Source organism: Chenopodium album, chromosome 12, assembly GCF_948465745.1.
Source record: "Chenopodium album chromosome 12, dcCheAlbu1.1, whole genome shotgun sequence".
In the NCBI taxonomy this organism is placed as follows: domain Eukaryota; kingdom Viridiplantae; phylum Streptophyta; class Magnoliopsida; order Caryophyllales; family Amaranthaceae; genus Chenopodium; species Chenopodium album.
Genome location: NC_137845.1, coordinates 45,076,587 through 45,099,730, shown reverse-complemented (window position 1 = coordinate 45,099,730; position 23,144 = coordinate 45,076,587). Strand labels below are relative to the sequence as shown.

Here is a 23,144-nt window from a genome sequence, read left to right as displayed (position 1 = left end):
AAGAGGTTCATCTTGGAGGTAGGAGTTTTCTTGCTTTGGAGGTTGTTGAAGTTGTTGAGATTGAGCTTGGGTTACAAACTCTCCTTCCCTCAAAGTCAAAGCCTCACCTTGCTTGGGATTCAACTCTCTACAATACGATGCATCATGATCTGTCCCACCACAACAAGCACATGAGAAATCAATGATTTGTGACGGTTTTGAACCCAAACCAACACTTGAGTTCAACCTGGAAAGACCTTCGTTCTAGAGCTCAACTATGTGCTTAAGTTGACAGACTTTCTCCAACTCATAAAGATCACCTTGCTTTCCTTGGGACCTTCTTTGACCTCCCCAAGAATAGCTAGTAGCCACCTCTTCAACTGTAGCTTCAACTTGGCTTTGAGGGATCTTAATCAATTGGCCACCGGCACCCGCATCTAGATTGGTTCTTGACATTGGCTCCAAGCCATCATAAAAGAATCTCATGAGCAAATTATGGTTGAATCCATGGTTAGGACATGCTCTAATCAAATCCTTAAACCTTTCCCATGCTTCCCCAAGAGTTTCATCCGGTTCTTGCTCAAAAGAAGCTATCTTCCTCCTCATTTTTGCGGTTTGCTCATCGGAAATGAACCTCTTGAGAAAGGCCTTCGCAACATCTTTCCATGTGGTGAGAGAGTTGGGCTTCAAAAGCTTGAGCCATTTCTTTGCTCTTCCGGTGAGAGATTGCCGAAAGAGATGCATACGAATGTAATCTTGGCTCACTTCATTTGTTTGCATCATTGCACACAACTCAAGGAATCGTTCCAAATGCTCAATGGGGTCTTCACTTGCACTTCCGGAAAATTGCTCAACTTGAAACATCCTAGAATATTGTGGATGGATTGTGAAATTAGACTCGGTGGTTGGGAGAAGTATACCACTCGTGAGCTCATAGACTTCCGGATTTCCAAACTCCCTAAAAAGAAGGTCATCCTCTTGCCTTGCCATATCTCCCTTTAAATACAAAAAAGCTAAGCACACGATTAGCAATGACAAGTAGGATTAAACAAGCAAAATTAAAAAAAGAAAGCAAATAAAATGACTCTAACAATAGCAAAAATAGATGTTAAACAAGCCGCTTCCCCGGCAACGGCGCCAAAATTTGATCGGGAGTTAGATAGTGTCGTTGGGACTACTACCCCTAATCAAATTAGAAATTTATAAAACCTAAACTACCCTAATACAAGTATAGGGGTAAGTAAAGGGTCGAACCCAAAAGGACTAAGTGTATCAATCTATGCTAATTAGACTACTAGGAAAGTTTGTGAGGTAAAGAGAGGTTCAACTTAACACTACTAAGAGCAAACAACTAAAACTAGGGAAAGTGGAATCCAATTACATCAATGCATTCAACAACATCAAACAATTAGATGAAAATGACCTCGATTAGGAACAATTAACACATTTAACTCACTCTCGCACAATTAAGCATGTTAATTATCCTACTAAACTAATTCACTATCGTGCAACTATCCTAGCAAAGGTATGGAAGAATTTAGGGATCTCAACCAACTCACTCTCACGCAATTGATTGAATATACAATTAAGAACATAGAATCAATTAGCTAGAAAGATTCTAATCCATAAAAGCATCATCCATACACAATAATCAAGAAACAATTTCATACTAACCACAATCAAACATTAAATTAATTACCATAACCCTCATCCATTTCCCTAGAACAAAACCTAAGCTAACATGGTGAACAAAAACATGGAAAACAAGGTAAAATAATAATAAAAGCAAGAATCAAATAACTAAACTAATTAATCTACTCAAAACAACAAATAAATAAGCAAAAACAATAATAAATGAAAGTAATAAAGGTGAGAGAAAGTTAGGAAGACTCATTGAATTTATGAGAGGAAAAATCCACAAAATACTTCTTCAAAATCCCAAAAACTCCATGAAAAATCCAAGCTTTCTCTCTCGAAACTACTCCTAAACTAGAGAGAGAAACTCCTAATCTAACCCTAAGAGAGAGAAAAATAAAAGAACTAAAACTACTCTAATCTAATCTAGGGTAGAATAAAAATGTTGATTGAAAGTTTTTTGAAAATAACCCCAAAGGGGGTATTTATATACAAGCTATGAAATTAAAAGAAAAAGAGAAAATAAAAATAACAAAACTAAAAATGAAAAGAAAAAGAAAAATAAAAGGGAAACCCATCAGACCCACGAAATACCCCCTAAAATCACAAAAACCATCAGACCCCCAAACTCCTTCTCTTTCATTTTACTTGGCTGCTCTGTTCTCTATTGAAGCGCATTATCGACGGCTCAAATCAAAACACCATCATCACCGACATCTTCATCAACCAGCAATCAATCAAGGCTGTTCAATTTTCATTAAAACTCGCGTGAGAAGCTCGTGATTGAACCCACATTTGTGCGCCCGCGAAGACATCGTGCAGAGGTCACGCAAATGCTACTGTATCATTCTGTTCTTTGGAGTCCAATTGTGTGCGCCTTCTGACAGGGCTGTGCGCCCGCGGAGGTCTGGGTAGCTGCAATTGTGAATTCGGGCTAATTGATTGCGGTGGCTGGAGGCGTTGAGTTGCGGTGGCTGGAGCAGGGGAGTTGCGTTTGGGCTGTTATTCTGATTGGTGGTGTTGGTGTTGGTTGCGGCTGCCAGGTGGCTGGTGTAGTGGCTGCGGCGGATTTGTGTGAGGTTGATGTGGTGGAGTGCGTGAGTTGTTAGGTGGGTGAGGGCTGCGATTGGTGGTGGTTGTGGTAGAAATATGGGAGTTGCGTGGCTGGTTTGTGTGATGTGGGGTAGAGTGCGGTGTGTGGCTGGTGGTGAAGATTGATGGTGGTTTTGATGGCTGTGTGGTGGTTAATTGGAGGTGGTAAGGGAGTTGCGTGAGGTAGCAGGGGATTAGTGTTGATGTGAGTTGCGTGGTTGATTGGAATTGCGGGGTGTTGGTGTGTGTAACTGAGATTGGGAGGCCGGTGGTTGTTGCGTGGCTGATTGGTGTTGTTTTTGTTGCTGTTAGTGATGGTGTGAGTGAGAAGCTGGAAGCAGGGGAAGAAGGAGAGTTGGAGCAGGGGAGATGGTGAGGTTGTTGTTGCAGTTGTGGTGTAGGTTAAGAAAATGGGTGGTGTAGGTTAGGCTGGCAGCAGGGGTTGGCTCAAAGGCAGCAACTTGACTTAATTCTCGGACGTTGAACTCGATCGACCAAGGACCCAAAAACACCTACAACCAAAAAAAACACGAGGGTGTTACCACGAGACAAAATAAAATAAAAATAAAATAAAATAAAATAAACTTAAAAATAAAATCAAAAGAAATTTAATAAAATAAAGTAAAACAAATATGAAAATAAAATAAAATAAGAAAATAAAATAAACTAGGAACTTATTAAATAACAAGAACTAAAAACTTAAAATAAAAACAAAGAAAATAAGATAAATTAAATAAATTAAGAAAATAAGCTAAAAACTATCAAAAACTACTTAAATACTCGAAATAATGATAAAAGACGAGAATAATAAAATAATAGAAATAAAGGATAAAAAGGGTTAAATTATTGGAAAAATAAGCCGAGAAACGACTCGATAAACACCCTAAAAGTGACATAAAAGTCACTTATCATGTGGTAGTTACAAAATTAAATTATGGTTAGCCTACCTACCATAATCAAGTGTATAAAACACTATCAACTTAGCTTATAAATGGGAGGATGATAAGGGCCATTAGGGCACACTCAAACCCACAATGAGCTCTAATTCTTTTTCATCAAGGTCAAGTGGTACGCAAGTGATATGTGAACACGGCGTACCGCCCAAAAGAAGCCAAGTCCGAAGGAGGCATAATGCTGGAAAACGTTATCTCCATTGTCTTTACGATCAGATAATAATGTCCTGATTTTTTTATAACATATACAATGAAACTTAATTAACATAATAATCATATAATTTATAGGATAACGCAAAGAGATGCGGTTTTTTCGAATGGGAAGAAGTAGCTGAATCTGAGCGTAATAGTGGGAATGGTGAATTAATTGATAAGGTAGAGTCCCTCATGAATGAAGTGGATGAACTGAAGGCTTAATTAATCAACACCATATCATTGGTGGTGAAGTTATGCAACGAGAACCTTGGACTTACTAGGCGAAATAACATTCTTGTTGTAGTAGTTGTGATATCTTGGGTTGTGATTATTGTGAGTATGTATTATGTATGGTGGGTAGTTAATCAATTGAGTTTGCAATATTGATACTATGTGTTGTCATTATGTACTTTGGGATAAAAGTTTGTTTTCCTCCCAAGTTAACATGGTTAGTTTGTAATAAATAATAATTGATTATATGAACAAGTACTTCATTTGATATTACTCATTGTGAACTAATATTTGGCTACTTGAGATGTGATAACATTCAATTTTTTTTAAAGTTGTTAAAAAAATAAAAGTTCGAACATTATAAAATTAAACACAAACACATTCCTCAAACAGTTGCGAGCAATACAATACCAACTTACCACACAATGAAAACCATATCAAAAGAACTACGACCACAAATTACAACATAGGGGGTACAAAAGTCTTATGAAATACTATGTATGAGCCAGTATTTTACTTCTTAAACGGATGATGCAATCAAGCCGCCACAAATCAGAATAGCATACGTCTTGATCTTGGATAAGCATGCAATGATTCGTTGCAATTAGATTCATAGATGTTAAGTTATTTAATATTTTGTAATATTCTTTCAAAAATTTGAAAGCTACTTAATATATTTTGCTTAAAATTACCTTAAAGTAGATATCTTCCTTCACAAAGTCAGTAAAAATTGGCTTTTGATCACCAGCAAGGACATCGTCTAGCCACATTACCACCACGCTACCACATAGACCATCTTCTGATGGGGAGTAGTAGTAACGATAGTTACCAGGAAGTGAGTTGGTAACGGACTTTGTGTTTTCAAGGCCTTGCCTTGTTTCTAACAAAACAACAACACCATGCTTATACAGCTCATATAGTGTAGGCATCGTTTGAAGCGCGCCTATGTAAGCATGTTGTGAATATGCTTGGCACTCATAGGAAGTGGGAATCGACATATATGATTAGGGAAAAATAAAGTAAGGAGCCGCCAACAAAATTTTTAAGGAACTTGTAAACCGTTCACGAATCATAAAAGGCAACCACGATAAAGGGACAACAATAGGCAACAGCGATTGACCCGTGAAGGTTACACCCCATTCATAATCCATGAGATTACTAACTCCATATGGTTCGGAACCACGAAAGGAGGATCAGGGATGATGGTACAAAGTGAGTCATGGAGTCACATTTGCCCGTACTGGTCTCTACTCGATTCTTATAGTGAAAAATGATTCCTGCGATCTCAAAGGCATGCAAACAAAAATTCAATTTGCTCCAAACTATTATTAGGCTAAATAGGTTGAATATTAATGCACACATAATTCTAAAATATCTTGATCACTTTAACTAAACAACAAGATTAAAAAGGAACCTAAACCGGTCGTCCAAATTATGTTATTAGGCGTGATTTTCAATTACATATTCCCTTTAAACATGCAATATGGTGATCAATAAATATAACAAAATAAACATTAATATTTGAAGCAATTCAACCATAATAACATTAGTCAAATCAAATATAAATTAACCTAATCATGATATTAGCAATATAAAAATAAAATAAGTAATTAAATTAATTAATTACCCACATTACGCACGTTCCTTAAAATTGCTACATCATGAATAAATTGTTAGTAACTTCAATAAAAATATAAATCAAATTGAAATTAAATTAAATTAAAAGTAGAGTTGATTTGATCCAAACCCTCAGTTAAATATACCTTTCACGCCTTGGTTTAAGGACGGAACCTCGGGTTAAGTATGGACTCCTTGGAGTGCTTAAGGAAGGAATGATTTAGATAGGAATATAAGTTTAAGGCTTAAAGTATGAGAGAGAGAGAAGAGAATGATTTTTTTGGTGTAGAAGAGAGGAAGAGAAAATGATTAGGTGCCCCGAACAGTAGAAAGGAGGCTCATATTTATAAGGGAAATGAGTAGGGGATCACACGGAACCCTAGAAAAGATAAAAACCCTAATTTGGGGCGTTGTGACACGGTCAGTATCTACCGTGACACGGCTAGAGGGTGCCGTGACACGGTACATATTGCCGTGTCGCGGTGCATTATTTTGCCCTAAAATGATGAAGCACGTGCAGTGTGTACGCGGAGAAAACACGGAAAAATCCCATGTCATGACATGTGTACCGTGACACGGCAAAGAATGCTGCGACGCAACAATGTCCACCATGGCGCGGCACGTGGTGCCGTGTCACGGCGTACAATTTTTCCAGATTTGCGTCCAGGTTCATAAGCGCGTGAGAAAACTCGGAACATACACGGAAAAAGCACCGTGACACGATGAAAAATATCGTGTCATGGCAACAGGCACCGTGCCATGTTAGCTTTTGCCGTGATGCGGCATTTTAGCTTCCGCGCGGTAATTCTAGTTTATTTACGTGTTTTTAAAACTATGATAACTTTTGATACGTAACACGGAATAAGGCATATAATATATCATTGGAAAGCTTATCAAGTCTGATTTCCAACCCAATTAGAATCAAGTCAAAATAATTTTTAGATTTTAAGATAATGGTCGTTTTACTGAAAGGGTGTCGGTTTTGCGCCGAGTTTAGTATTTTGCTCATATCTTCTTCGTTTTAAATCGGAATTGGGCTTATGATAAATTTTTGGAAAGCTTATTGAAAGGCCTATCCAACCAAATAATAATTGGATCAAAACTATAGGGTCACAAAATCAGTTTCTCTCGGTTTTTTATATGGACACGAAAAGTGGAAAGTAAGTTATGGTTTAGGGAAATGGGCTAAAAATTGGGTTGGTTTATGAAATGTATTGGGAATGAATATGGATTTAAGCACTCCAAAGGTTAAATACTCAACCCGAACAATAATGGCGGTGAAAGGTTGTTCATCATCGGGTTTGGTTTTGGGGAGACATTTTTATGTGTCTACATATAGTATTTTAAAATGTTCAACAACAAATGGTCGTGCTAACCCTCTTACATTCTACCACACACTATAGTGTCGGTTGGGATAGCTACATTACTTCCCCTTACAAGATATAGGGCCTTTTCACCTTCAAATGTGGTTAAGTCAACCTTTTAATATCTAAGAACAAACTGGGTATATTCATCAAACCCTACCCATAAGTGAAAAATGTGAGTAGATGGAGGCAATTTAACTACTTAAAAAGCGTCTGTGTATGGCCCAATAAACAGACGCACTGGCTCATTACCTAGATCAAACACAGGTGCTTCAAATTTTATAATAGGCTTAGGATCAAGAAGGTGCGAAGCAGGTCAAACAAGGTGAGGATTGAATGAGCCAGATGGCACGGATCCTAGAAACCAATTGAGGAATACGTGGAATTCACACCTATTAGGGTAAGTGTCAAAACGGTTGGGTAGATGGGCAGGTTTAAGACTTGTGTTGGTGCCCGACTCACACATGTATAAGCCATTAAATTAAGTGTGGTTTCGGCAATATGGGTATAGTATTAGTGCACCTATAGTCTCAGCAGACAAATCATGTAACTCACCCTTGTTATCTTTGAATAAATATTCATATGTGGTGAGATCCATTTCTAGAATCACTCTAGTTGGGGGACTCAAATACATGAGTACTATAGTACCATCAGGCATTCTTGCACGTCTCGCCATTTTTGATATTTTTTCAAACAAAGAATTTTAGGATTAGTGGATATAGCTAAAAAAAAAAGGCAACTATGATGAGGAATGTATAGAATAGGAACCCATATATAAACCAAATTCTCAACAAGATGCTTGGAAACCACGTACAAACAAAGTGGTATCCATTTGGCCACATAATCCATATCATATTACACGTAATCAAACCTAAGGCAAACCCTAAGACAAACCATATAAATAATACTTAGTGATACCGTAATCTAAATCAATATGAATAACCCTTTCACAATTAATATAAATATTTTTGTTTATTCCTTAAATAATTTAATTTATATTTTACCTAATTATGTATAGTAGAGTTTATAGATACGGATGTACGTATTTCGCAGACCCTTACATACTGAATAGAGTGGATGACGGGTTTCCAGCAATTTATGGCAACTATATAAATTTGAATTCAACTAATACAGGACATGTTTACTAAAAATGGCAAGGCAACAAGTACTTGTTTGAACTTTTAATTTGGTGAGTTAAAAAAAATAATACACAAATAGGAAAAAAAATATACAAACTAGCTTACATTGAGTGCTTGTTTAAAATGAACTTAATCACATATGTTTCGACCACAAGTAACACTACACCCATTGATGCTCATTAGTGTAACGACCATTTTATTAAGCATTCATAATATTATTCCAAATTTAATTACACATTAAGGTTATAGCTTTTAAATTATTCACTTTTTGGGACGTCATATTTTTTTTCACCTTTACGGACCTCAAGGGTATATTCCGGCCGAAAAGTAACCAATGATGGGTAAAAAAGATAGTCCCTTCACTTAAATTTGAGTCCCCTAAAAAGCTACCCTGGATAACTAAAAAACATAGTCACCTATGTGTATTATCTATATTAATCTTTAAAATAAACTTCCCTTGTTGGTTGAAAAATTTTGCTTTACCAAAATTATCCTTCGAATAAAAGGATTTTTTTTTTTAATGTTTGTAAAAAATGCTACAAACATGACGTTCATTTTTACATTTCCATTAACTAATAATTAGTTTTATAGTTTTTTTTTAAAAAAAAAAAGTTTTATAATTTAGTGCATAAAAAGTTTATAAAAAGCCTTTAAAAAATGGACAATTATATTGCTCAAACCACGTTAAAAAATCAAGACCACTACATAAAAAAACTACTTTATTATTGAAATACAAATAACCATATTTCATTTTGTCATGCAGTTTATATTTTAAAAAATATACGAATACGAAGTATACATTTCTTCGTCAAAAAAGATATATATATTTCTTCAAAAAAAATCATATACATTTATTTATTTTAGTTTTTAATCATGTATATTTTTTATAGGAAAGATAATCACATCTTTGGAACAAATATGTCTATTTATATCTTCGTTTAGTCATTGACATTTTTTTAATTAGGAACAAAATATACAATTACCTTAAATTTTTTTTTTAAAAAAAAAAGAAAAAAGAAAAAGGAAAAATTGCATGTGAGTAGTTCATCCCTACTATTTACAAAAAAAACCATCTTAAAATAATATACTAACAAAAAAAAACGTCAAATGTAATAATTTTGGGTCATTTTTTACTTTTCTTCTCCAAATTTTGTATGTAATTATATATGTACGGTACATAGTATCACATAACAAGTTTATCTAATATGGCAGTACCGAATTTTGGATATGCATGTCAATTAACAAGGGACCTGAGTTTATTTTTTTTTTTTTTTTTTTTTTTGTCAGACAGTTTAATTGAAGGAACTACATTTTTTTTGTCAATTAATTGAAAAAGCGACTCATTTATTTTCCGATTGCTTAAAGTCGGGTTAAGTTACCCAATTCCTAAGCACAGTTCCCAAAAGGTGAAAAAAAAAAAAGAAAAAAAGGAGTCTTAAGCTAAAACAACTCTAGGGTCTTAAGCTAACTGTAGGGAATATTTCAAGCATCCCACACTTGAGCCCTACTGTGATCATACACTTAAACATGGTGTGTCCAAAGGGAAGGAAGCTAAAGCAAAAGAGTCGCCAACAAGTTTTAGAAACTTGTAAACCATTCACAGGGTGAAGGTTACACCCCTTCACGATCCATGAGATCGATAACTCCATAGTGGTCCTGAACCATGACTGGATATTCGGGGATAAAGGTACAAATCCAACCTAAAAGAGATTGAACCTGCCTTAAAAATAGGCCTCTACTTTATTCTTCTCATATTCATGTGCGCTTTCTAACTAACATACAATCGTTAGGTTAATCCTAAAACCTGTATAATCTATATTGGTTGATATTAATGCACAAACAAAACTATTATTGGCGATCACCTGAATTAAAATAATATTAGTCTAAATAAAATTATTAATTATCTTATTAAGCGTGATTTCAAGTACAAATTCCCTTTAAACCTGCAAGAGAGGGCGTGATCAATCAATAACAATATCAAGAAACATAATAATATTGATACAACAAATCATCATAATAATAATCTTAATCTCATCAAAGCATAATAATAATAGCAAGATCCTAGGCATGATATTAACATAATTAATAACAAATCCTAGCATGTCACTAAACAATAAAGATCAAAGCTTTAGCCCTAACATGATAGAAGAAATAGGAAGCAACCTAAACATTATACTAGAAAGCAATAAATAACATCCTAACATGATAGTAGGAATCAAAATAATCTAAGCATGCTTTCTAAATATATGTAACAATAAGACTAATTACTTTGTTACATCGTATCTCTTTCTATCAAAACAATACACGTGTTAGTAACTTCAATAAAAATATTAAATCAAACAATTAATTTAAATAATTAAAATAGAGATTTGGGACCAAAACCTAAAAATTATCTACCTTTCACGTCTAAGGCGAGGCAACTTTGAGCTTGGCCATGTGTCTCTAAGTCTCGTGATGGAAGATTAGTGTTTTTTGAAAAGGGAAGGCTTAGAAAGAGGGAGAAAGAATAAGCTTCTAGCTTATAGAGGGAAGAATAGAATTAGATGATTGTTGATGATTGTTAGTGATTAAAAACAGGGAAACAACGCCCCTATTTATAGAGAAAAAAATTTGGAAACGACTAGAAAGAGTTAGAATTCAAATCCGAATAAAATTCCTTTTGACGCTGCAAGAGAAGGACTATCGCGGCGCGATAGACTTATCGCGTGGCGATAAAAACAACATTTTTGCGGATTTTGTTTTTATCATAACTTTTGATCCAGAAGTCCAAATAAAGCATATAATATGTCGTTGGAAAGCTCTTGAAGTCTAATTTCTAATCCATTAAGAATCAGATTAAAATATTTTTTATAATAAAAGATATGGCCAAAATAGTGGAAGGGTGTCAGTTTTGGATAGAGTTTCTTATTTCTTTAGTATCTTTTTCAATATAGCTCAAAATTATTATTATAATATATCATTGAAAAGATAATTTCAAGTTCTATCCAACCATATAAGATTTGGATAAAAATTATGAGGCACGGAAATAATATCTGAACATATTCCATTTCGCACAGAACAAGGACTCTCAAAAAGAGAAGTTTTATTCAATTTCAAATTCTTTGATATTATCTTTTCAAAAAAAAGGATAATTAAAATCACTTAAAAACTTATACAAGCTTCTAATTAATCCTAATTGGTTTTGGAATATAATTAAAATTAGTGGACCCTCCACATGATCATTGGGTAGCACATAAAACTCGTTTAGACCCATTTTAGAATTTTGACCATAACTTCCTCATTATTCATCAGAATTGGGCTTATAATATATCGTTGGAAAGGTTATTTCAAGCCCCATCCAACTACATAATTATTGGACCCTGATTATGGACTATAATAAACTGAATTGGACGTTTTTCATAAATAAGATACGAAGAGAAGTATTTTCGAAAACAAAAATGAATTATTTTTATTAAAATCATTTTAGAAAACAGAAGAATTCATGAGACTCTTCACATTTCACCTTGCTCGATATTCAATGGCATGAAAGGTACTCATCACTGGGTTTGGTTTTTGGGGGGACACAATCAGGTGTCTACAGAAGCCCCTACTTTGACTAAAGTTTGGAGAGACATAAGTTTCGAAAATAAAAGTCAAAGTAGCGATAGGGACATTTGAATGTAAATGCATTTTTATTATGGCTGCACCCCAATGTGAGGTTTCCTACTTATCCGTTAGGAATCATGCCGAACGTAGCTCTAGCCGAACCTCGCACAAGTATGTGTATACCTCAAAGAGGTCTTTGAAGGGTTATGACGTGGTTAGGCTAAAGGTTGAAGAAGAAGGGGATAAAGGCTCAAGACCCTAGATAAGCCCCCAAGGTGTGCAACCTTGCATTTGAATCTTTATATTTTTATGCTTGAGTTTTTCTCACTTTTTAACTCTCTTTTGTTTATTTTTTGCTCTCTTCTTTTTTTTTTTTTTTTTGCTTTTGCATTTTTCATATTTGAATCTTTTTCAATAAGTGTGGGCAATCCCGATCATGCGATTTATCACTCACTTGGAATTCATGTTTCTCAGGCACGGTACCGAGCACTCGATAAGAGACGCAATCTGAGACGTGTTCATATCAAAGACATGTTCATGTCAATGACATTGGAACACTTGCTTTTTTGCACACTTTTATTGTTGTAGACACCTAATTGTGTCTCCCCAAAAAACCAAACCCACTGATGAGTACCTTTCATGTCATTGATTATCGAGCAAGGTGAAATGTGAAAGAGTCTCGTGAATTCTTCTGTTTTTTAAAATGTTTTAATAAAAATACTTCTTTCTGTTTTCGAAAATATTTCTTTTCGTAGCCTATTTATGAAAATGTCCCGTCTACTTTAGTTAGGTCCAAGATAAGGGTCCAATAATAGTGTAATTGAATAGGGCTTGATAAGACCTTTCCAACGATATATTATAAGCCCAATTCCGATGAATAATGAGGAAGTTATGGCCAAAATACTAAATTAGGCTTAAACCGAATTTTACCTACGGCCCAATGATCATGTGGAGGGTCCAAAGGTTTAATCCCATTCCTAAAATAATTAGGATTTATTATAAGATTCTATAATTTTCGAAAAGATCTTAATTATCCTTTTTGAAAAGACAAGATCAAAGAGTTTGAAATTGGATAAAACTTTCTTTTTTTAAGTCCTAAATATATTCGAAATGAAAGACGTTCAAAGATTATCATATATTATTTTTTTTACTCAAAATTTTTAACCAAATATTATATGGTTGGATAGATCTTGAAATTATCTTTCCAATTATATATCATAATATTAATTCCGAGCTATAACGAAAAAGATATGAAAGAAATACGAAAGATATGATAAAAATATTTTCATCTACAAAATCTTTTTATTGGTTGGATACAAATCTTTTTATCTAAAAAATATTTTCATCTGATTCCAATTGGGTTGGAAAATAGACTTTGAGAGCTTTCCATCTACATATTATATGACTTATTTAAGCTTCTGGATCAAAAGATATGATAAAAACAAAATCCGCAAAAACTGTCTTGTCGCACCGCGACAGCTCTGTGGCGCCGCGATGGACTCTATCGCTCTGCGACAGAACCAATTTTATTCCAATTCAAATTCTGACTCTTTTTTATCGTTTTCGGACTATTTTCTCTATGAATAGGGTCGATATTCTCCGTTTTTAAATCATCAACAAGCTTGATCATCAACAATCATCTTTCTCTTCTCTCTCTTAAGCAATAGCTTATTCTTTATCCCTCATGCTTTCTAGCCTAGCCTTTTTACAAATACGATACCGCATTCACAAGTTCTAGACACACCTAGTCAAGTTCGAAGTTGCCTTCACCCTAGACGTGAAAGGTTGATAATTTCTGAGGGTTTGGTCCCAAATCTCTATTTCAATTATTTTAAATTAATTGTTTGATTTAATGTTTTCATTGAAGTTACTAACATGTTTATTATTTTGATAGAAAGAGATACGAGGCAACAAAGTAAGTTGTTTTATTATTATATATCTTTAGAAAGCATGTTTATATTGTATTAATTCCTAGTATCATGTTAGGATGCTTTTATTGCTTTCTAGTATCATGTTTAGGTTGCTTCCTATTTTCTTCTATCATATTGGTATCATGTTAGGGATAAAGCTTTGATCTTTAATGTTTAGTGACATGCTAGAACTTTTTATTAATCATGTTAGTATCATGCCTAGGATCTTGCTAATATTATTATGCTTTGATGATATTATGATTTTGATGATGATGATTGTTGTTATGTTGCTTGATATATTATTGTTATTGCTTGATCACGCCCTCTCTTGCAGGTTTAAACGGAATTTGTACTTGTAATCACGCTTAATAAGATAATTAATAATCTTGTTTAGGCTAATGTGATTTTAATGCAAGTGATCACCAATAATAGATTTGTTTGTGCATTAATATTCAACCAACATAGATTAAATAGGTTTAGGATTAATATATTGATTGTATGTTAGTCAGAAAGCGTACATGAATATGAGAAGAATAAAGTAGAGGTCTTTTATTAGGGAAGGTTCAATCTCTTTTAGGTTGGATTTGTACCTTCATCCCTGAATATCTAGTCATAGTTCCAGACCACTATGGAGTCAGCGATCTCATGGATCGTAAAGGGGTGTAACCTTCATCCTGTGAACGGTTTACAAGTTCCTAAAACTTGTTGGCGACCCTTCTGCTCTAGCTTCCTTCCCTTTGGACGCCACCATACTTAAGTGTATGATCACAGTGGGGCTCAAGTGTGGGATGCTTGAAATATTCCTTACAATTGTTATTTGCTTTTTTTTTAAAAAAAAAAATTTGAGATTTAGTTAAAATCACTAATAAATTGCACACCTTCCCATCCCAAGGTTAGGTAGATGTGGGATGAAGAAAGAAAGGTCTATCGTTAGACGAGGCTCAAAGTGGTTTATCAAGAAAGGAATTATACCTACAACCACGAAAAGAGAAGAAATAAAGGAGAAAACACAAGAAAAACCATAAAAACACAAAACTTGATAGAAAAGGGAAATAAAGAGATAATGCATAAAACTAAGCATTTATTAAGAAAGAAAGCTATGAAAAAAGGTAAAAACAACCTAAATAATCATCAAATGAGTGCCATAAATGGCACTCATCAAATGCCCCCAAGCTTATCTTATGCTCGTCCTCGAGAAAAACCAAAACAAGTAAGGGAAAAATGATGAGCTTATTCAAACAAACAAAAGAAGAAGAAAAGAGACAAGAATATACACTAACTCACTTTCGTAGGAATCATGGTCAATCTTAGCAACTAAACACAAGCCATTTAAACCCCTAGATCGCCCTAGAGGACGAGTGATGCTCTCGTAAAGGTTTCCTAAGATATTAACCCATAACTCTCACAAACAAAACAAACAAGGCAAAGCATGAAAAAGAAGCAAAAAGAAAAGAAATTTTCTTGAGTGGACTTTTGCAAATGAACAAGCACAAATGGATGCAATTCTTTCTAAACAAGTAAGGGAGTGCACATTTCAAGATATCCAAGGTTGATTGAAACATAAAATATGCTAAGCATAGAGAACTATTGAAACACAATTCACCTTCATCTCAAAACATTTTACCATAATCTCCCAATTAGCTTCAACTCCATCTTTAGCGAGCATCTCAATGATTCCTTGAAGGAACCGGAAAAATAAAGAGATTTAATGCTACTTGACATCTCGACTAATGCACAACGCTCTATAGGCTTGACTCACGTCTCCCTCCACCGACTTGTGACTCAACCAAAAAGGTCAAAAGGTCTTGGAAAGGGTTGTAATGTAAGGGCGAAAAGGGTGAAGGTAGGCTAAAATTTAAAATTTGGTGGTATACCTATATTGTGAAGCAAAGATTGGTCAAATCTTAACACCAAAACCAAGTAATCACCAAACAAAAACACCAACACCCCCAAGCTTATTCAAAGCCAAAATCACAAACATATATACAAAAAGCATAATAACGCTTCCCCCCAAGCTTGAACAAAGCATTGTCCTCAATGCTTAAAAGAGGGAGAAAGATACTTATATCAAAATATTTTTTTGAACTTTTTCATTTTTTTTTCACATTTTATCACTTTTGCCAAAGCATTTGAATTTGCTTTGCTTTTTCTCATTTTTTCATTTTTCTAATTTTCACTTTATTGAATTGTCCTCGCCTCTTTTAACTATGGACGGCTTTTTCAACTAGGAATTTGCCTTTATTCATAAAATATTTACAACACAAACTTGCTTACAATATAAGAACCAATATTCAACTAATCCACCACAATCTCCAACAATAATGATTAATTGCTTCACAAAAACCAAGAATGGAAATAAGAATGAAACAAAAGGCTCAAAATCTAAAGATATGGCTTGAAAAGAAGGTTTATGGCTCAAATGGTTAGCAAGTATGGAAAATAAAAACCCAAAATAAAGAAAACAAAACTATCCTAGAAAAGGAAAAATCACCACCCCTAAAAGATTCCTTTGTCCTTCCTAAATGGCTCGGTCACGATCTCGGGAGACAAGAGTCAAATTCTAGATAAAGTATACAATAGTAAAGGATCCATGTGCCGCTCATGTAAAATATGTAGAAGGCTTGAAAAGAATTAAACCTCACATGTTTGTAGCAAAAACTCACTATTAGTTTCAAATTCACCAAAAGGGAGCAATTTCAATTTTTCAAAAACAATTAGAATCCGGCTTTAAGGTCCCAAAAGTTCTAAAGACACTACCTTAGGATACTCTATCCTAGAATCAACCAAACATACTCTCAAATCGTGCACACCATTACCATTTAAGAAGAAAAGCATTCAACTATACAAGTCCAAAAGTATTATGTCCAAAGCAAGAATAAAACAAAACACATTGCAAATTTTCCTTGATAGAAATAAAAATCTTTTTGGAGTTTTTCAAAATAAAGAGCATGGAAATGCATATACAAATTTTCATGGCATGTATGAATCAAAATCCCACCAAACATGATAGAATACCCTCCCCGAAGCTTGAATAAGACAACATGCTCAAACATAAATCAAATAATCCATGGGAGGGGAAAAAGAAGTAATCAAACGACCAATGCTAACATATGTCCAACAAGTCACCAACCATTAGAGGAAGAGCAAGGAAAGATATTACCGAATGTTAGGTGGGTGTAAATACCCACAAATGACCCAATTCAACCTTTCAAAGACAATTTCCTTTAGAATTGAATTTCTCTTTCCATATGCTAGCAAATGTGGAGTCATACTTCCTTGAATCTTGATTCAAACCAATGCACCAAAGTATATCAATTCATGTACCAAGCAAAAGGCACACAAACATTTCCATGAGAGAATCTATTCTAAAAGGAAAAGAAAATGAAAACAATAAAACACGGGTTACTTCCCGAGAAAGGCTTGCTTAAGGTCCAAGCTTGACCACTCTTGAAAATAATATTGCAACGAACGCAAGAGCTTATCAAATGCACTACTACACATTTCATACGATAAAAGGTAGGCAAATGATGGGAAGAGGATGTGCAACAACCTTAGTGCACCCCCATGAGGAGAGACAAGCCAAGAAAAGGAAGAAAAATCAAAAGCAAATTCAACAAAATAAGAAGAACAAGAACAAGAACAAGAAGAAAAAGAAAAGGAAAAAGAAAAATAAGGCAAACTCTCCTCAAAATTTTTTTGGGTGGCATAATCACCCTTTTCCTCAATAGAAGACGAATGAGGGACATGAAAATCATCATAGACAAGGGGGTCTCCAATAGGCTCACTAACAAAGGAAGAGAGGGACATAGGAATGTAGGGGATGTGGTTAAATCTCCTTGAAAAAGGGACATGAGAAGAGGGAATAGGGGCTATGATCTCACAAATGAACTCTTTTTCACCACCATGCCTCAAATCACTAATAAGAGCATGGAAATCAATCATAGAATCCTCAAAAGAAGAACACTCATAATCTCCATCTCCCTCAAACATCCAACTTCCAAGAGGAACTACATAATCCCTTCCATCACAACAATGAACAACAACTCCCTCAACATCCTTAAAGCCCAAAGTCTCAAAATCATGCATGAATGGATGCAAATTCATTTCAAACTCATCTCTCTCTCATGAAGCATCCTTAGTGAACTCATTCAAAAGGCTATGGGTTTTCTTTTGACTCTCAAAGAACATATTGGACATAACCTCAAACAAGTCCAAATACTCATGGATAGAAGAATCACAATCACGCACATGAGACTTATCAAGATGAGAAGGAGGGTTAGGGTTTTCGAAATCAACACTCTCTACATTCTCAACTCCTTCACCATCACTCAAATGCTCACTAATGGGATTCTCACACTCTCTTTGTTGCTCAATATCATCATCATCATCTTCAACACACACATTGGGTTAGAATTTTCACAAACAAGCATCAAAGATGACAATTGGCTTTCTAGCTCTCCACCTCTCCTTCTTTCCTCCTCAAAACGCTCCTCACTCTTTTTCATCATCTCCAATTGACTTCTCATATAATTAAGAATCGACTCCTTACTAGACCCAAGCTCATCACTAAGCTCAATATGCCTAATTTGAGATTCAAAAATAGCAACAAGAGATTCAAAAGGTGTAGAAGGTTAAGTTTCAATAAAAGATGAAGGATCACAACCAAGATTGGAAGAATTGACATTAAAATCATGAGCATATACATCACATTGGGGAGTGGGGGCACAATCAAACACATGAGATTTGTTATTAAGGGAACGAAACACATCACAAGAAGGCTTGGTAAATAATAAAGAAAATTTAAACACACCATTAGCATCAACTTGAGCATGTACTTCATCATCATGAACAAAAGAGGAAGCAAAGTTTAAATCGTATGTTCTAGGTTCGATCATGGGATCATATGACAATTCATGGGAATTCATGCTAACATTAGAAGAATTAAGACATTGCACATCAATATTAGATACATGATTACCCCTATTATAGACATGCCAAGAAAACAAAACATAAAAATCCCAAGCATCATCAATCGACAATGCTCTAAATTCACCATTATGCATGCATTCAACTTCATCCCTCGTTTGCTCATTCAAACCAAAATAACAAATTTCACAAGCTTCCCAAAGATTACAACAATTATAATCAAGAAATCCCTCAAGTCTATTGAAATATTCACAAAAAGGCTCATTGTTATATTGAGGAAATGAGAGACATGCCCTTTTTTTTCAAAACAAGCAAAAATCAAATAAAAGAAAAGTATATACAAAGACCTAGACTCAAGTAATCAAAAACACTCAAACATAGACACCGCTCCCCGGCAACGGCGCCATTTTGACAAGGGGAAAACTAGGTCGTTAACTAATCCTCCCTAAGTCAAACTAAATTTATAAACACTTAACAAACCTAAATACAAGTATAGAGGTAAGTCAACGGTCTAACCCAAAGGAACGGTTATGTTCAAGTGCTTTCAATTTGGGCGCCTAAGCTAGGTCGAAGCCAAAGGTAAAGAGGTAACACTAATAACTAACAAAACAAACAACCAAACAAATAAAGCACTAGGAATGGGGATCAACAAGTAATCATGACAATTGCAACAACTTGGGACAAACATGCAAATCAATGGTTTTGAAGACTAATGATAAGAGCTATCAATTGGAATCAAAGAGCTATCTCCTAATCGTTAAGCTAGATGTCGCTACGAATAACAAACTAAGAGAATCACAATCCATCCCAATCGATAATTGCAATTCCTAAATCAATTGGTCGTGTTATTAGCAATTACAATGCAATCCAGCATAATTCTTAAGGCCTAATCGAATTACGCACATGCAAACTTACATTAATCACTTTAATCTCAAAAATCAATCAACACAATTCCCAAATCAATCACATTCAATCAATCATACAAGTTTCACCTAATACCTAGCCAAACAACTACTCAAGAATCATCATCTATCAACAAACAACTAAAGAAATCAAGAATCAACAAAATATGAAGAACAATTACACTAATGAAGATCAAACATCAAAATCAAACCAAACAAACATGAAATTAAACAAAGCAATAAAATGATATAGAGTTAGAAATTCTCATTGATTGATTGTGGTGATCTTCAACACAATTGTCACCTTAAATCTTCAATCTCTCAAATCCCCAATGAAATTCCTCACTTTCTCTCTCTAAATTTACTCCTAAAACTAACCCTAGATCTAGATAGAGAAGCTCTCAACTAATCTAAAATTATGATCAAAATAATGTCTAAAAACGTCTTACAAAAATCGGCTGAAAAAGGGTATTTATAAGAGGTGTGAAAACAAAATCAAGCAAAGCTGGAAAACAGGAAGGAGCGCCCACGCAGGCAGAGGCGCGCGCCGTGCATGAGCCACGCGCGCCCGTGCACAAGGGATGCGCACCCGTGCTCTTCTAGGTTTCTTCTGACTTTCTCGCCGCTTCGTGCGTTCGCAATTGAGGTCTTCGAGTGCACGCATATGATGATGATAGACACTAAGCATGGAAGACTCAAATGGACTCCATGGTGGGTTCAACACCACCTTTTATGAGAGCACGGCTTGAGAACGCAAGAGCTAGAACTTGGAGCATCCACTTCCTCGCATCTTGAGCTTTCCCAATGCTATGAGCTTACTCCAAAAGAATCTTCCAACTTAGAAAACCACCAATATCGAGACCCGAACCTCATTTAATACCTACAACCACGAAAAGAAAAGAAATAAAGGAGAAAACACAAGGAAAACCGTAAAAACACAAAACAAGAGAGAAAAAGAAAATAAAGAGAAAATGCATAAAACTAAGCATTTATTAAGAAAGAAAGCTATGAAAAGAAGGTAAAAACAACCTAAATACTCATCAAATGAGTGCCATAAATGGCACTCATCAGCTAATACCTTGATACTTATAATCGTTTGAAACTTTTTTAAGGCTTTCTTCTATGCGCTCAAACTGTCGTTGCTTGCTAGGATCGTTAACTTGAAGAATGAGGGCTTTCATCATCTCAGTTAGGTTATTCATGTTTTGCTTCAACTCATCAACTTCTTGTTGGGAAGCCATTAGTACGAACTTTTTTCGGTGTCTGATGGGTTTGTCAAAGAGTAGTACTTGAACGAAGGTGTTGTCTTTGATTAAGCACCCTTCTCTCCTTGACCAAGTGCCGTGAAAAGGGAAGTCATGGATACTTATTGTTAATTGTTTGAGTCAAATTTGATTTAACATGCGTAGATGGGAAGAGATCATGGAAGAATGTGGGAGTGGTATGCATGGATAAAGCATGTAGAGAGTGGAAGATGATGTAGATAGAGAGATATGAAAAAATTAGGAATGAAGTGGACCCCCAACTCAAATGACGGAAAGAGGGACTCATGCATGAACCTAAAACATGGTCATGGTGTGAAAAGTGTATGTACAAAGTGTGTGAATACTTGTGAGTGTAAGTGATGTGTTCAAGACTTGTGTCATGACCATGTGACTAGACTATGTGCCTAGACTCGAACAAAAACTAAGTTAAGACCTCACGTATGTGCACTAAACTGGACAAGCTGTAGTATTTTAGTCATAACTTTTGATGTGTGACTCCGAATCGGACGAAACCAACGCCAAATGAAAGATAAAACTCTGGGCTACAGATCCAAAGGTTGTACGACTCATAATTCTTTCTAGAACTCTGGTTATGACCAAAACAAGTTGATGCTTGTGTAGTATACGGGAATAAAAATCCGGGTTGACTTAAAGGAACTATGACTCTATTTTAGACATATTTATTAGCTCAAATTAATTAATCAATTAATTAAGAAAAGTCTTTTAGTCATTTGTTAGTTTGTTTAAGCATATTCATAATCACAAGTCAAACCAAACGGTTAGTTTAATCACATGTAAGTATGCACAAGTAGTCAAATAAGTACAATATGATGCAATGAGTTTGCAACCTAACCATGGCTCTAGTTCTCTAAATTTCAAGGATAAGGGTTATTCAAATAGGGTCCATGGTTATGAGTCCGAATGCATCGCATGGAAGCCTTACCATTGGAAGGGTTGGCGCGTATGGATAGGACCCCACAAGTTAAACTTGTTTCCATGGTTTGGTGAATTCACAAACTCGGATGTACCCTTCGTTGCAATAAGCGTTCGATTGGGTATATGGAGCGTGAATTCCCATAGAGTTATAGCCATATGTAGAACACATATGGGTTTAAAAAAGAGGGAAAAACTCAATCAGGAAGTAAAATCGTGCAAACAATACTAGAACTGGTCAAAGCAAGAAGGCATAGTTCTGACTCGGTATTGGAAGAACTTGGCGCGAGACAACAGGGACCATCGCGAGACAATAGCCCTGTCGTGCCGCGATATTGCTATCGCACCGCGACAGAGCCATCACACTGCGATGGGCACTGTTTTCTCAGCGCCAGTTCCTACATGCCTCAGCAGCTTCCTGTATTCTTAGAATTTTCCAGTTTTTGCGGCGTTTTTTCGATTATAGTTGTGAAATATATTTCCCAAATTTCCTACGTGTAAAAATCCTATGTTTTTTACGCATTGCATATGGTCTATCCAATGCGGACCTTTTTATGCTTATGCCAATAATGTCAATCAAAATTACGCACATGACTACATAGAACTTTTCGAGTCTCATCCACTCATTCTAAATTATTGCTAAAATAAATTTTAGAAATTAAAATAGAAATCCTCCCCAGTGGAGTCGCCAAAAAACTGTAGGGAATATTTCAAGCATCCCACACTTGAACCCCACTGTGATCATACACTTAAGCATGGTGGCGTCCAAAGGGAAGGAAGCTAGAGCAAAAGAGTCGCCAACAAGTTTTAGGAACTTGTAAGCCGTTCATAGGGTGAAGGTTACACCCCCTTACGATCCATGAGATCGCTAACTCCATAGTGGTTCGGAACCATGACTGGATATTCGAGGATGAACATACAAATCCAACCTAAAAGAGATTGAACCTGCCTTAAAAATAGGCCTCTACTTTAATCTATGTTGGTTGAACATTAATGCACAAACAAAACTATTATTAGCAATCACTTAAATTAAAATCATATTAGCCTAAATAAAATTATTAATTATCTTATTAAGCATGATTTCAAGTGCAAATTCCCTTTAAACCTGCAAGAGATGGCGTGATCAAGCAATAACAATAATATCAAGCAATAAGATAACAATATTGGCACAACAAATCATCATCATCATAATAATATCATCAAAGAATAATAATAATATTAGCAAGATCCTAGGCATGGTACTAACAAGATTAATAACAAATCCTAGCATGTCACTAAACAATAATGATCAAAGCTTTAACCCTAACATGATACTAACATGATAGAAGAAAATAGGAAGCAACCTAAGTATGATACTAGAAAGCATTGAATAATATCCTAACATGATACTAGGAATTAAAATAATCTAACATGCTTTC

The 23,144-nt window shown here is 35.1% G+C and overlaps 1 non-coding gene across 1 annotated transcript; it reads left to right on the top strand.

The window, feature by feature from the left end:
• Positions 1-481: 481 nt before the first annotated feature.
• LOC145573360 (small nucleolar RNA R71) lies at positions 482-588 on the top strand. The gene has a single exon (XR_014097405.1). It is a non-coding gene; the product is annotated as a small nucleolar RNA R71 (small nucleolar RNA).
• Positions 589-23,144: the final 22,556 nt, after the last annotated feature.